The sequence below is a fragment of the Artibeus jamaicensis genome, unplaced genomic scaffold (genome assembly GCF_021234435.1).
Source record: "Artibeus jamaicensis isolate MK-2021 breed Jamaican fruit bat unplaced genomic scaffold, CSHL_Jam_final contig_444, whole genome shotgun sequence".
NCBI lineage: Eukaryota > Metazoa > Chordata > Mammalia > Chiroptera > Phyllostomidae > Artibeus > Artibeus jamaicensis.
Genome location: NW_026521831.1, coordinates 1,743,815 through 1,760,569, shown reverse-complemented (window position 1 = coordinate 1,760,569; position 16,755 = coordinate 1,743,815). Strand labels below are relative to the sequence as shown.

The window sequence follows — 16,755 nt, the reverse complement described above, 5'->3', positions numbered from 1 at the left end:
TTATATATCAGCTCATGAAGTCTGGTTTTGAGCCTTTCTTGGTGTTCCGCTTGCTTGGCAACAGGTCATTTTGCATGGCGTTGCCATTTCCCACAGCAGCAGCAGAGCTGAGAGGGTGGGTGGCGGGGATGTAGGCAGGATAGAAACTCGAATAGCTGAGCTTTTGCTAGGTTTTTGCATATTAGGTTTCTGGGTATTTTTTTAAGTAAGAGTTTTATTGCTGTAAAAAGTTTTAAAATGACACTTTCTGCCTCACTAAGAGCAAGTCGCAATAGAAAGTGAAAGTGTTGGTATCAGTGGTTTGAAGTATAGATTCTACAAACTTTAATGCAGTTGAGACAAAGCTAGGGATAATTTGCCATTCTAAAAGCATGCAACTTTTTACCCATTAGACACATTAGTTGGTTGACTATTTAGTTGTGAAGGAAAAAAAAGCTCTTTAAGAACATGTATGAGATTGGAATTATACTCTGGAAAAGTAAAATGAGATTTAATTAAGTGTTTTTCAGTTTTTAGCTTTTCAGGAACATAATTCCCCTTACGGCATGTCAGTTGCCTTGCTTTCGCACTTTCCACTTTCATTCGAGTTTCTGAGTTTCAGGAACTCCTTATGCCAGGAAGTGGTAGACTGCTGCTACTTCTGGGGGCCCAGGAACACTACTCCTTCTGTTACATTATATAGTTACATAGTTTTCTCGCATTAGTAAATTTGCTTGTGGAAAGTTGGAACATAAAGAAAAAAATAGAATATTCATGAATCCTGTATGTCCAACAACCAGACTTAATAATTGTAAGAGTTCCGATATATTTGCTCATCAAAAAAGCATTTTGGGGGCAGAAGTTTAGTAAATTTGCTTTCGAGTGACATTGTGGAAAATAAACTTGTGTATGTGTTAGACTTCATCACTTTCAGAGACTTACTGTTTTCCATGACACAAGATGCCCAGTCTGGTCTGATAAGTGCCATGTGACAGGCGCACCTGCGCTGTGAAGGCCTGGGGGTCTGGCGGGAGGAGGCGAGGTGTTGAAACTGTGTGTGGAAGACACAACTTGTTTTCCACAGGTGACCTTTAAGGTAAGTCTTGAAGGGCTGGGTGAAGGAAAAATACTTCCGGCTGAGGGAGCCACAAGTTCAGACATAAGTTCAGATCCTGTGCATGGTGAGGGCCTGCCTGTTTTGAGGAATCAGGAGTAGTTTGATGTTATTGAAGCCTGCGGAAGAATTAGGAGAAGTGATGGAAGTTAGACTGGAGGTTCGCACGTACCAGATCACAAGGGCAGCTAAGGGATTTATTTTATTTTAAATAGCTTTTTAAATATGTAACTCACATACCATAAAATTTACTCTTCTAAAGTGTAGTTTGGTGGTTTTTAGTATTATTCAGAATTGTGCAGTCATCACTATTATCTAATTTTATTTTTTAAAATTTTATTTATTTTTAGAGAGAGGGGAAGGGAGGGAGAAAGAGAGGGAGAGAGACATCACTGTGTGGCTGCCTCTCACGTGGCCCTCACTGAGGACCTGGCCTGCAACCTGGGCATGTGCCCCAACTGGGAATCCAACTGGTGACCCTTTGATTTGCAGCCTGCGCTCAATCCACTGAACTACACCAGCCAGGCCTGATTTCATTTTTATTACCTGAAAAGAAGTCTTGTACTTATTAGCAGTTATTCTGCATTTGGAATTTACTTTAAATGTTAAGTGATATTTTTAACAATCATAAAGACTCATGTGTCTGATATTAATAAAAATAACACACCTTCCTTAATGTTTGTTATAAAAGCAGTAGTGTAACATTTTCATGAACTGGGGGCTGTGAATGCAGTTGCAGCATGGAAAGATTGTTGCTTGTTGGGTTGGGGAGGGCTTGTGAGGACGGGTTCTCGGACAGTTGGGAAGACCACTCACTCACTTGGAAACTGAGCATCCACTGTGAGCCCGTTGCAGCCCTCTGCACACAGCCCTCCGCCCTGCACACGGCCCTCCTGGACTTGAGCTCTGATGAGGGGTCACCCTGAGAATCCTGATTCAGGAGGCAAGTGAGGACGGATTGGAGAGCTCTTCAGTTGTTAGATGGAAAGACTTAAATGACAGATCGGATGTGGGGCACAGACAGGCTACAAATACACCTGGGTCTCTGGTTCAGGGGACTTGTGGTTGGTGGTGCCATTCACTGAAACAGGATACAGGAGCTTTGAGACTGAGATACCTGCACATAATGATTCAGGCAACATTCGTTTAGAATTGTCACGGACTCTTCTCTCATTTCTCCTCTAAGTTGGGTTCACCTCATCTGTTTTCCTGTTGTACCGTGTTGCTTACCTCTATTGTAGCACTTCTCTGTTTTTTAATCCTGTCCCAAATACATGTTTATTGATTCGAGAGAGAGAGAGAGATCTGAGAGAGAAACATGGATCGCTTCCAGCCTACCCCACGTGTGTCCCGACTGGGGATCGAACCTGCAGTGTTTTGGTGCACAGGCACAGGAGGCTGTTCCAACCAGCTGGGCTGCCCAGCCAGCGTAGCACTTCTCTGTTTTTAAGTAATTATTAGCTTTCATATCTGCTCCCATATCTGTTGAGGGTGGGACCTGCCTATATAATTGTTGTATCCTTGTCTACAGACCATCTATAGTAGCTGGGAAAATATACTTGCTTCATTGCTTCCACTGCTACTATCCCATAAACAATCATCATCTGTAACTCAAATTACTGCAGCAGCTTTCGGTAAGTCCTGCTTCTGTATATTAAGACATAAATCAGTATGTTTCTCTGCTGCTCACGACCTTACTAGTGGTGGCATTTCACTCAGGTCTAAAAGCAAAAGACCTCACAGTGGCTGTATAAGATCTGCTCAGTCTGGTCTTGCATTATTCTCTGATTTTATCTCCTTCACTTCTTTCATATCTTTGCTCAAACGTTACCTTCTGAGTGAGGCCTACCTTCACCTATGTGCCTGTCCACCCGTGAGTATATTACCTCGGAAGGCAGTCTAGCTACATGCTATGTGAGTCCAGCTGTGGCATTCTGGAAGAGGCAACTGTGTGTAGGCATGGAAAGGTCAGTGGTCGCGGGAATTAGAGTAGGGCGGGGACGAACAGGTGCGACACAGAATTTTAGGGCAGTGGAACGATTCTGTGTGGTGTCATTCTGATGGCACTGGTTGTTTCCAAACCCATAGAATGGACAGCACCAAAAGCGCATGCTGTGGTGTACTGTGCCCTCTGTGAGTAAGACGTATCCGGGTAGGTGCAGCGTTTGCTGCAGATGGCCCTTGTGGTGCGGGTAACCTGGGAGGCTGTGCATGTCTCGGGGCGTGAAAAAAGCCTTTAAATATAAAAAACAACATGAACAAAAAAACCATCCACAAATATCACAATGAAATTAATACTTATTTCCTAGTATAATTAAATCTCCAGTCAACTACTTTTAAACTGATAAGAACAGATACTACACTTGATCTTAGCCAAAAGGCCGAGAAGCGATCCAGTCAACTACTTGTAAATAGTTGGTTTGTTGAGATTAGGATCCAAACATGACCCATGTGTTGGATTAAAAAAGTTTTATTGAGGTATAATTGACATTCAGTAAACTTTCGTATTTAAAGTTTACAGTTTGATTAGTTTTGACATAGGGATACACCTGTGAAATTATCACAAGATACTGAATATATCCATCACCCCCAAAAGTTTCCTTGTGCCCTTTTGTAATTCCTCCTACCTGCCCCCTTCCAAGCAACCACTGATCTTCTCACTGCAGATTAATTTGCATTGTCTAGAGTTTCATATAAATGGAGTCTTAACTTATGTACTATGTTTCTGTTTAATTTTACATAATTATTTTGAGACTCATTCATGTGGTTGCATGTATCAGTCATTCCTTTTTATTGCTGAGTGGTATTACATTATATGGATATACCAGAAGCTTTTTATTAATTTACTTCTTGATGGATATTTGGATTATTTTTTCTTTTAAGATTTTATTTATTTATTTTTAGAGAGGGGAAGGGAGGGAGAGAGAGAGGGAGAAAACCAACAATGTGTGAGAGAAACGTTGATTGGTTGCCTCTTGCACAGCCCCAACAAGGGGACCTGACCTGGCCTGCATCCCAGGCATGTGCCTGACTGGGGAATTGAACCGGTGACCCTTTGGTTCAACCCACTGAACCATATCAGCCAGGGTGATATTTGTGTTATTTATTGTCTGGCTGTGATTTGTGTTATTTATTGTCAGGGTGATATTTATTGTCTGGCTGTGACAATAAAGCTATTCTGAATATCCCTGTACGATCTTTGCGTGAACATATATTTTCTCTTGGGTAAATATTCAGGAGTGAAATCATACAGTAGTTGTATGCTTAATTTTTAAGAAACTGAAAACTTTTCCACACTTCACACTCCTACTGGTGTGTAAGGGTTTTGGGACACGCCTGGGCGGGGCAGGCATATGGGGAGGACAGCCAAAACGTTGGCTGGCTCCTTCCCTTCTCCTGTCTCATGGTCAGAGTCGCCCCACAGGGTCTTCACTCATCTGTGCTGTTGGGTTCGTCACTGGCCTCTCCAGGCAGCTGCTGGAGAGGCAGCTGAATCTGGGCATTTGAGCTGTTGTGGCTCTGCCACCGTGGGCACAGTGTCAGCCACTGAAGCCCAGCCCTTACCCCCAGGGGAGGCAGGGACAGCTGGTGGTGTTAGGCGAGGAGACACATGTCGCAGGCTGGGGCTTTATGACTGTGTGAAGCTCATGAGCCTTTGCTGGCCCTTGTGGGGATGTTCAGCTGGGCGGTAGAGCAGTGGGCTAGTCTTCGTGGATTTGGGAAGGTGCGTGAACTGCATCTGTTACAGCTTGTTTAATGCAGCCTTTTTTGCTTAAACTTTGCCTGTATTTATACAGCTGAATGTGGCTGGAGAAATCGTACTGACTAGTCTTACTTTAAAGTCATAATCACCAAAATTAGGCAGGCCTGTTCTATTATATTCTGTTTTACTGCTGCAGTTTACTCACCTAGACAGCACTTACCTCATTTAAACCTTCAATTCTTTCTACATCCTTCCTTTATTGCACTGGGAAAAAAATGGAAGCAATCGGAAGAAAACTTCCACAGGCTCCTGCTGCCATATGTGCTACCTTCCCGCATCTGTGCGTAGTCATCTGCCTTAGCTGCGTAACTGTTCACGCTCCAAGCCCAGGCTAACGTCTCTGCATGTGCATTAGACCCTGTTGCCTTCTAGCTAACTCAAAGACTCTGTTACTCATTCACCCTTTATTTGTGTCATTGGATTTTTCTTCTGTTATAGTCTCAATAGCATGTAAATAGGGTGATACTTCTCCCTTGTTTTAAAAAAATTTCTCTGGCTCCAGCTGGTGTAGCTCAGTGGATTGAGTGTTGGACTGCAAACCAAAGGGTGGCCAGTTTGATTCCCAGTCAGGGCGCAGGCCTGGGTTGCAGGCGAGGTCCCTAGTAGGGGGCGCATGAAAGGCAACTACACACAGACGTTTCTCTCCCTCTCTTTCTTCCTCCTTTTCCCTCTATTAAAAATAAATAAAATATTTAAAAAAACTTATCTGGGTAATTGCCTATATTGTGTCTTCTATATCTTTCTTTTTTAGATTTTATTTATTTTTAGAGGGGGGAAGGGAGGGAGGAAGGGAGGGAGAGAACCAACAGGGAGAGAAAGAAGGTGTGGTTGCCTCTTACTCACCCCACTGGGGACCTGGCTGGAACAGGCATGTGCCCTGACTGGGAGTCAAACTGGCAACCCTTTGATTTTCAGGCCAGCACTCAATCCTAAGTTTTCATAACATCACTGGAGACCTCCATATTGCTATATCCAGTAGTCAGCTTGCAGTTCTTCTCTTATTTGACCTGTTTACCCTAAGAGACCCAGTGCATCCCTCCTCTTTTAAACCTGATTAGTCAGGGTTCTCCAGAGAAACAGAACCAATAGGATATATACATAACACGTACACATACATATATACATACTATAAGGAGAATTGGCCTGTGTAACTGGAGGCTGAGAAGTTCCAAGATCTGCAGTTAGTAAGCTGGGGGTGTAGGAGAAGTGGTGGTGTAAGTTCAAGTCCCAGTCCAAAGACCTGAGGATAAAGAGATCCACTGTTCAGCTCGAGCTTTTTTCTCTTCAGCCGATTGGATGAGGGCCACTCACATTATGGAGGGCAATCCACTTTACTCAGTCTGCCAATTCAAATGTTAATCTCATCCAAAAACATCCTCACAGACACAGTCAATAATATTTGACCAATATCTGGGCACTCTGTGGCCTGGTCAGGTTGGTACATAAAACTAACCACCACAAAACCCTTTCTCCCCAAGACATCTAGAATCGTGTGCCAGTTTAGTCCCTACGGGATCTGGTCACTGCCACCCTGGCCTCAGTCCCAACCACCTTCCCTTTTTCTCTGCCCAGCCCCAGGGGCCTGCTTGCTGTTTCTTGACCATTTTGAGCCCTGCTTCTGTCTTAGGGTCTCTGCGCGTTGTTTGCTGCCTGCAGTGCCTTTTCTCAGCTCCCCTTACCAATGGCTCATGGCCTTCTTTCTTTCCCTCTGCGCTGAGATGCTGCGTTCCCTGTAGTGGGTTTTCTGGTCAATCTAAACATTTCAGCTGCATCTCTGATGTTTCCTGTTTCCCTTCCTTGCTTTATTTTTTTCTCATTCATTCTTATCATTATCCAACATACTTCCTTATTTATCTTGTTTACTGTCTGACTCCTACAACTAGAAGGTAAGCTCTATGAGGTGAGGACTTTTTAATCTTGCTTTTGTATTCTAGCTTCTAGACTAGTGCCTGGTGACAGTTTGTCTCTCAGTAACAACTTTCTGATTGTTTAAAAACAGGGACAGAAACTCTTTCCATGAAGTTTAAAAAATAGAGGTTTCTAACCTGCATTTCTTAGTAGTGAATGCCTTTATGGGCTTACAGATGCCTTTTACATGTCTTTCATATATATGCCTGTTAGATAGTCTGAGTGTGGCTGGACTGATGCAGTTCTTAAGGTACCGTGTCAGCCTTCTCACCTCCTTTCCCTCTAGCTCCGTGTGTGTGTGTGTGTGTGTGCGTGCGTGTAAGAACCAGCTCCGTGCCAGAGAGCTTTATAAAGATCTTCTTCAGTCCTCCTACAGTCCTGCAGCACAGGCGGTGTCATCCCCTTTGTAAGGGACAGTGAGCTGAGATCTGGAGAGCTCAGACAGCTTGCCCCAGGTCCCGGTTGGTAAGTGGCAGAACCCAGTGTGGGGTACCTTGATCTGGACTCTACGTTCTTCACTATTTTTACATTACATGCCACCTCCTAGGTACAGAGATGTCATCTTGTTTTGTGTCATACAGGAATGTAGGACTCTTGGGCAGGCTGTTTAACCCTGTAGTAGTAGTAAACATTTTAAAGTGTCTGCTTAGCATAAACTCAGTACAAAGCAACCGCTCAAAGTTAGGAATCCTTTCCAAGATCAGTGCAAAAATAACTAAACCACAAGCCTCGCTCAGCTTTAACCTTTGCAGACCTTCCTGGGGTCAGAACTCCTGTGAGTTCCTGGGTCTCAGGTCCGTTCCCGGTCCAGGAGAGTAGTGGTGATTGCCATTACATACAAAGAGTCTTGCCTTTTTTGGCTCAAGTTATCAGTCAGTTCAACCAACTTTGGAGTCTTCAATGAAGAATTAACCAGAGTTCCCTTGACTCACACAGGAAAGTGTAACAGACCTCTCAGATTTCATGGATTAAATAACAGCCATTATTTCATATTTCTTGTCCAGCTGGGTGGCCGTTCTCTGGGCTTGCTTGGAGCGTCGTGTGGCTGCTGTCTGGAGGGCTGGGATCGGTGTCACCTGGGGGCTGCACTGAAGTGCTGGGACAGCTGGGCCTGTTTTCTTCTCCACGTGGTCTCAGGGCCTATTCTTTTTACAGTGGGAGCAGACTCCATGGGCAGCGCACTTTCTTATACAGTATTTCGGGGCTCCCCAAAGCTAGCACTCCAAGAAGGAGGGGCAGACATCGCTAGTCCTTCTAGAGTGCAGGCCCGGACCTGGCACATTACCGCTTCTGACACATTTCCTTGGTCGACACGGTCACAGCCCGGCCTGGATTTGTGGTGGGAGTTGACTGTACAAGGTGTGGGGGTAAGTACATTGGTAGGAGACTGGTCCAGGCTACTTTTGAGAGTGAACAGGCCTTTAAAAGTTGTGCCGGGTTGACAGGTATAAACTGGAACTGTCCAGGACTAACCTGGAGGTATAGTCGTTAAATGTACTGTCGTCAAACTCATACTTGAGCCCTGGGGGAAGCAAGAGATAGGTGTTTCCTGGAATCTTCCCTTGTGATTCTGCTAGTGTGGAAATGTGACTGCAGTTAAGTACGGTCCTCGCGTTTGAAGTTGGATGTGACGTCTAAACACAACCCCACAACCTGGCGTGCTCAGTGACGAGGGGGGCGTGACTTGCACAGTGGAGAAGACTGACTGGCTTTGAGCTTTCTCAGGTGGTTTCGCTTGTTGGTCTCCAGGGGAGAGTGTCCCGATGCTATTTTTCTAGGTAGGTTTTGACTCTGTCATCCTCACTTGATGGGGTAACTTGGCAGCTAATCCCCTGAGATACAGCTCCGTTCTGGAGTTAACCAGGGGGCTCGGGGGGCTCCTCCAGCTCCGGAGTTCACTCCCAGTCCTGCAGGAGGCTGTCACGGGTTCCCAGAAGCCAGCTGGAGAGCCGCGGCAGGCTTTCCCAGTTCAGGTGTGATCTGCGGCTTGGTGGGTTCCAGAAAACTTCATGGGGTGGTAAAGTTCTTTTTCCTCCGTACTTTGAAGGGAAGTTAGTTTGTAATCCAAAGTGGAATTTGTTCTCAGTAGAATTTTAAATTTTGAAAAGTTGACTGTAAAAGGAAATTCTAAAATTAAACATCCTGCTTTTCTATATAATGGAAAGTAGATTTGAGACCTGACCTTTAAGATCTCACTTCGATGTGAGGTGCCGCCAGAGTGTCTCACACCTGTGTGCTTGTGTACCTGCACACTCACGAGATTGTGCTTCAGGCGTGTGGGGTGAAGGTCCACTGCTCTTCCCGGACTGTTTCCAAGTGGTGCAGGGACGTGCGGCAGCTGCGCGGTGTCTGCCGATGCAGTTCTGTCCTGCCCAGTTGGTGAGGGGCGAATGTGGTATAGTGGCCTCCTTATTAGTCCTGGCTGTAGTAGAAGCGAAGCAGACCTCTCCACACCAGGTTTTGAAGATCTGAGTGGTAATGAAGTCTGTCCTGGGATGGACAGGTGGCTAATGTGACTGCAGTCTGATGACGCTCTATGCTTTCTGTCGTCTAGGGGCAGAGGGTTCCCATAACCCTGATTCAGGTGCGCATACCAGATAAGTAGTCCACGTAGTTAGGACATTTCCGCATGTGTATTCTATCGTATTTTCGATGATGCAACAGCTCTAACACTAGTTGCTTTTGTAGTGAGGAGGGCTGCTGTCGTCTGTGGCATTTATCTCCCTGGAAGGAAGGGGAGGAGGGGTTGGGTTCTAAGTCAGAATGATTAGTGGACTTTTCTTTGCGTTTGTCGAACAGACTCATATATTCAGATTCAAGGAAAATGTTAGCAAGTTTCTCTACTTTTAAGATGACTTGGGCACAGATAATGTTAATTTTTTAAGTTATTGAATAATCGCATAGGGAGAGACTTACCATATATAGCTACCTTTTGTATGTACTCATTATGGCAATCTCGTGAAGAACATTGACATTTTATTTTTTATCTTCAACCGAAGGTATTTTTTTTTTACATTTTTTTTTAGAGAGGAAGGGGGAAGGAGAGAGGGAGAAATATCAGTGTGAGAGAGAAACATCAGTTGTTTGCTTCCCGTATGTGCCCAACTGGGCATCAAACCCACAGCCTTTTGGCTCCTGGGGTGGTGCTCCAGCCGCCTCACTGGGCAGAACACGGGTATTTACACACGAGGGAAACATTGGCGGCCTGCCTGCCAGGGAACTGAGACTGCCCTGCCGGTGTTGTTTGTGACACAGCCAGTAATTGTCAGAGCTTGGGTTTGATCTCAGGCTGGTTGCCTTTAAAATTCTCCTGGTTTCTTCCACCCTCCCATTTTCATAATTTTTATAGATTACATAATTTTTCCCAAGTATACCATGAAACTATACCATGCATTCTGTTTTCTTTTTTTAAGATTTTATTTATTTTTAGAGAGGGGGAAGGAAGGTAGAAAGATCAGCCACCTCTCTCATGCCCCAACCCATGTAACCAGAGGCCTTTTGAACTTTTGGTTCACAGGCCTGGTGCTCAGTCCACTGAGCCATACCAGCCAGGGTCACCGTGCATTCTTTATCTTCCACTGAAGGTGAAGAGCCAGCCTCCCTGGAAAGACTTTCATCTGGCTGCACTGTCTTCATACTTCTATATGCCTCTTTCTTAGTATGCTGAACGAATGTCGGGTTTTCTAACCTACAGCTTAGGAGCCCTTGAAGTTGTGTGCAAAATGTTGTATGTGGATTTTTGTAGAGCGTCAGGCTCCATAGCCTTCGTAACATTCTCAGTGGTGTCTTATTCAGAAGAAAAACCAATTTCAGGAACCACTGCTTTATACCCTTGATATTTTCCCAACAGTATTACTAAGTGAAGTAATATACATCAGGTACTTAGAGAACAGTGTCTGACAAGTTCACTGTTAGTATTGTTTTGATGTTAATTTTTCTGTATATGCATGGTCTTTAAACACTTTTTAAAAAAAGACTTTAGACTTCCGCCAAGATGGAGGCATAGGTGGAGACGCCGTGCTTTCTCACACAACCAAGTTTAGAGACAACAAAATATTAGCAACAGAAAACACAGCCAGAACACAGAAAATTAAACTTTTCGGAAGTCTGTTAACAACAAATTCTTCAGCCTGACCGGTAAGAGGGGCGAAACCAGCGGCTGGTGGAGAGGGGTTGCACAGGAAAACTCGGTCAGATGGACTCAGGCGCGCAGAATCCAGGCGCAGAGTTGGACCTAGTGAGTGACCGAGCGAGGGACCGTGGGGAAACAGCGAGGGAGCAGGGCTATGGGTTGACTGTGGTCGTGCATTCTTGCGCAGATAGACAAGCGAGGGAGTGGGCGATTGGACCAGAACACAGCCGGTCCCCGTGGCGAGTGGTAGCGGAGGGCACCGCCATTTCCCTCGCTCTGACCCCACATACAGCGTCATAACCCAGCGACTCTGAGTGGCCCGGCCCTGGTGAACCACCTAAGCCTCTGCTCGTCACCCAGCGTAAAGAAACAGCAGAGGGGGCCGCCATTTCCCTGCTCTGACCACGCCCCCACATACAGAGTCACAACCCAGCAACCTGGGGGTTTAAGGCTCCGCTCCTCATACTTAACGGGTGCGAATAGACCAAAAGTGTCTCAAGAAGATCTCAAAGCCCCAGAGCCTATAAATCTAAGTGATGCAGAAATAGCAAAACTCTGAGATACACAGTTTAAAACACTGGTGATCAGGATCCTCACAGAACTGGTTGATTATACCGACAAATTAGACAAATATATGAAGGTGAAACTAATTGAAATGAATGGAATTGCACAGGAAACCAATAGCAATGAAAAGGAAACTGGGACTCAAATCAATGGAGTGGACCAGAAGAAAGCAAATAATGGCCAAACAGAAAAGAGTCAAGAAGCAAGAATTCAAAGAAATGAGGAGAGTCTTAGGAACCTCCAGGACATCTTTGTATGCTCCAACATCCGAATTATAGGGGTACCAGAAGGGGGAAAGGCACAGCCACCAGTGGAAAACTTATTTGAACAAATACTAAAGGAGAATTTCCCCAATCTGGCAAAGGAAATAGACTTCCAAGAAATCCAGGAAGCTCACAGAGTACCAAAGAGTTGGACCCAAGAAGGAACACACCAAGGCACATCATCATTACATTAGCCAAGATTAAAATGAAGGAGAGAATCCTAGAAGCAGCAAGAGCTAAGGGGACAGTCACCTACAAAGGAGTCCCCATCAGACTGTCAGCTGATTTCTCAAAAGAGAACTTACAGGCAAGAAGGGGCTGGAAAGAAGTATTCCAAGTCATGCAATCCAAAGACCTACATCCAAGATTGCTCTATCCAGCAAAACTTTCATTTAGAATGGAAGGGCAGATAAAGTGCTTCTCAGATAAGATCAAATTCAAGGAGTTCCTCATCACCAACCCCTTATTATATGAAATGTTAAAGGGACTTATCGAAGAAAAAGAAGTTAAAGAAACATGAACAGTGAAAGGACAACAAACTCACAGTTATTAACAACCACACCTAAAACAAAAGCAAACTAAGAGGACAGCTAGATCAGGAATGGAAACATAGAAATGAAGATCTCAAGGAGGGTTAGCAACAGGGGAGTGGGAGGAGGAGAAGGGGGGAGAAGGTACAGAGAATAAGTAGCATAGATGGTAGATAGAAAATAGATGGGGGGGCAAGAATAGCATGGGAAATATAGAATCTAAAGAACTTGAGACACATGGTCATAAATTAAAGGGGGGGAATGGTGGGGATGGGGGGGTAGGGTGGAGGGGAATGAAGGGGAGCATAGAACAACTGTAATGACATAATCAATAAAAAAATAAATTAAAAAAAAGAAAAAAAAGACTTTATTTATTTATCTTTAGAGTGGAGGAAGAGAGGGTAAAAGAGAGGGAGAAAAACATCATTGTGTGGTTGCCATTCCCAGGGCCCCCACTGAGGACCTGGCCTGCAACCCAGGCCTGTGCCCTGACTGGGAATCGAACCAGTGATAAAACTTTTTTTTTTTTTAAGTCCTGTTTATTCACTTTTAGAGAGGGGAAGTGAGGGAGAAAGAAAGGGAGAGAAACATTGATGGATATACAAGAGATGCCTCTTGTACCCCCCGCCTCCTACGGCCGGGGGGGGGGGGGGTCCTGGCCTGCAACCCAGACATGTGCCCCTACTGGCGACCTTTTGGTTTGCAGGACCACGCCCAACCCACTGAGCTACACTAGTCAGGGTTTCAAAACTCTTAATTGGACAATTGTCCATGGAATAGATTATAGACATACCAACTCTTTATTGTTGGCAATGCTGGTTTAAAAAGTTTTTTTGTAAGTAATTTGAAATTAACCTCCATGTATTTATAACACTTTTATATATTTTGGATTATTATCTGTAGGTCCCAAAAGTGAAATTACTGGGTCTTATATATGAACGTTTTGAAGATCTTTAGATATGTTGCCAGATGACTTTCCAGAAGGCGTGTTACCGGTCACACCAGCAGTGTATTACCACAGACTGTTTGGCTGTATACTCTGGCTTGCACTTGACAAATTTAATAAGCAAAAGATTGCCCTATTTAATGAGTATTTTTCCAGTTTACAGAAAGGCGGGACGTTTTTGTATACTCTGTGATGAGTTGTCTTTATGTCCTTTTCCCACTGAATAGAGTGTTTATGGTTTTATCAGTTTGAGGTATTAACACATGGTCATCTGTTGCGAATACATACTTTCAAGATTGCTTGCCTTTTAATATTTAGTTACAATTTTTTTAGTCAAATCTCTGGTTTCTTTTGCATGTGCTTCTATTGTTTCTAATTTCTAAGTCCTCCTTCACTGTCTCAGTTCTCCCAGTTTTTCACATGCAAGCTTAAAATTTTTTATCCGTATATATTTCTAACATCTCTGGATATAAAATACTGAAGCAATATGTACTTATTAGAGTGTATTTTACATACACACGAGCCGAAGGCACTTACATTTATTCATAATGATGTGTATGGTATATGTATGGATTTAACCATAATTTGACCCTGTTGATGGACATTTTCTTGTGTTTGATAGTATTACAACTAATTCTGCGTGTATCTTTCTGCATAAATCTCTGCTCACTTTTATAGAGTAGATTCCTAGCAGTGGAGCAACTGGATCAAAATTTAGATAAAAACTACCAAATTGCCTTTTGCAGAGGCTGTGTTTCATTCCCTATGGATTTTGAAAGTGTCCTTATTTTATGTGTAATTGTCAGCCCTTTTCTTTTTTTTTTTTTTTTTTTTGTTTAACTGTTCAAGAGAGGGGAAGGGAGGGAGAAAGAGAGGGAGAGAAACATCAGTGTGTGAGAGATTCATTGACTGGTTCCCTCTTGCGTACCCCCCACTGGAGACCTGGCTAGCAACCCAGTAATGTGTTCTGACTAGGAACCGAACCAGCGATCCTTTGGTTCGCAGGCTGGTACTCAGTCTACTGAGCCACACCAGCCAGGGCCAGATTTATCATTTTACTTATGACTTCTGGGATTAATCTTGAGTTTTTGCCCTTTTATTTGTGCTGCTAGAAGTTTTACAAAGTAGGAAAAAGTTGATTGACCGAAGGAGGAGTGACCTTAAACTGCAGTGAGGGAGCGTCCCTTTATTTCCTCTAGAAGCAGTATATAAAAATTTAGTTGATTTAAAAGATAGTTGTAGTAGTGTTTAAACATTGGAAATAAATATCCACGTTTAAAATAATTGTTTATTCTTCAACTCAGATTATGTCCTTCTCTTACTTCAGATGTCAGTGTTTAAAAATATTGGTTTAGAAAACCAATAAAAACATTTACCTTTACTCAGATTCTACAGATTTAAAATGTAGGATGGATTTCTACCTTGTGTTCAAGCCAATTGGACCGACTCGCTGCATCAGAAAGAGCTGCGTGTCAGTTTCGAGAGTAGCACACATACAGATAACCCAAGGGCATTATCAACTCTGATGCAGGAGTCGTTACTGAAGCTTTATTAATAATTTTCAGAGATTCTGAGTGGAGATAGGTGTAAGGGGGAGATTCTTAATTTTTTAAAATACATTCTTTTTAAAATTTATTTCAGAGAAAGGAAAGGAGGGAGAGGAACATCAATTTGTTGTTCCACTTATTGATGCGTTCAGTGCTTGCTTCTTGTATGTGCCCTGATTGGGGATCGAACCTGCAACCTTGGCATTTTAGGACTATGCTCTTACCAATTGAGCTACCTGGTCAGGGCTCAGAGGGTAGATTCTAATGGAAAGCTATTTGAGACTTATAGGGAGAGATGGATTTAATGTAATGGGAAGGGTTACTACCTTTATAGTATTGTTTTGTATCCAAGTTTTATTAAGATTTTTTAGGGTGAGGGGAAGGGAGGGAGAGAAACATGGACATGCAAGAAGAGCTGGGGAGCTGGCCTGCAACCCAGGCATGTACCCTGACTGGGAATCGAACCGGAGACCTTTTGGTTCTCAGGTTGGCTCTCAGTCCTCTAAACCACACCAGCCAGGGCTCTATCCAAGTTTTAAATGTGATTTTCTCTGGATTTTTCCCTTGATTTGTACAGCTGCCACTGTACTGTTCATGACTGTATCCATGGGAACGTAAGTAGGATGACATGGCTTTATAACTTGTTGCTAGGCAGGTCTAGCACGGAATGTAATGAAATTTTCTCATTAAAAAGTGTTTGGCTGTTTTACCTTTTGTGGGGGAAGGTAACTAAACAGAATAGTTTGGGATTACAACTGTGAAATTGTATAAACCCTTTGTAGTGGAAATAACTGGTCATGTTTTTAATTAAGAGAATGTTTAAAATAGAAGAGAGTGGAGATAACTAATTGTATGTTGTAAGCTTGGCCTCTTAGGCTTAAAAGGTCAGAATTCAGATGCGAATGGACTAGCTGTGAACACTTAATTCATCCCAGGGTACATATCAAATTCCAGAATGACAGCAGCTATTTCAGGTAGCTCTTTATGACTGAGCACCTCCTTAACCAAGGCAGCTTCATGGAGATTGAGATACCTGTCTTATTTTGTCCGAAATTTTAACTTTTTAAAAAAATTTTTTTTATTGATTATGCTGTTACAGTTGTTCTATTCCCCTCTTCATTCCCCTCCACCCTACCCCCCATCCCCACCATTCCCCCCCCTTTAGTTTATGACCATGTGTCTCAAGTCCTTTAGATTCTATATTTCCCATGCTATTCTTACCCCCCCATCTATTTTCTATCTACCGTCTATGCTACTTATTTTCTGTACCTTCTCCCCCTTCTCCTCCTCCCACTCCCCTGTTGCTAACCCTCCTTGAGATCTTCATTTCTATGTTTCCACTCCTGATCTAGCTGTCCTCTTAGTTTGCTTTTGTTTTAGGTGTGGTTGTTAGTAATTGTGAGTTTGTTGTCCTTTCACTGTTCATGTTTCTTTAACTTCTTTTTCTTCGATAAGTCCCTTTAACATTTCATATAATAAGGGCTTGGTGATGATGAACTCTTTGAATTTGATCTTATCTGAGAAGCACTTTATCTGTCCTTCCATTCTAAATGAAAGTTTTGCTGGATAGAGCAATCTTGGATGTAGGTCTTTGGATTGCATGACTTGGAATACTTCTTTCCAGCCCCTTCTTGCCTGTAAGTTCTCTTTTGAGAAATCCGCTGATAGTCTGATGGGGACTCCTTTGTAGGTGACTGTCCCCCTAGCTCTTGCTGCTTCTAGGATTCTCTCCTTCATTTTAATTTTGGCTACTGTAATGATGATGTGCCTTGGTGTGTTCCTTCTTGGGTCCACCTTCTTTGCGACTCTGTGAGCTTCCTGGATTATTTGGAAGTCTATTTCCTTTGCCAGATTGGGGAAATTCTCCTTTATTATTTGTTCAAATAAGTTTTCCACTGGTGGCTGTGCCTTTCCCCCTTCTGGTACCCCTATAATTCGGATGTTGGAGCGTACAAAGATGTCCTGGAGGTTCCTAAGACTCTCCTCATTTCTTTGAATTCTTGCTTCTT

General features: G+C 43.4%; 1 protein-coding gene and 1 pseudogene across 2 annotated transcripts in view; one reads left to right on the top strand and one right to left on the bottom strand.

The window, feature by feature from the left end:
* The window catches only part of RCOR1 (REST corepressor 1), a 117,797-nt gene that overhangs the window by 15,169 nt on the left and 85,873 nt on the right, over positions 1 to 16,755 (top strand). The gene's annotated exons all lie outside the window — the stretch shown is intronic.
* On the bottom strand, positions 3,275 to 3,486 carry LOC119037999 (uncharacterized; annotated as a pseudogene).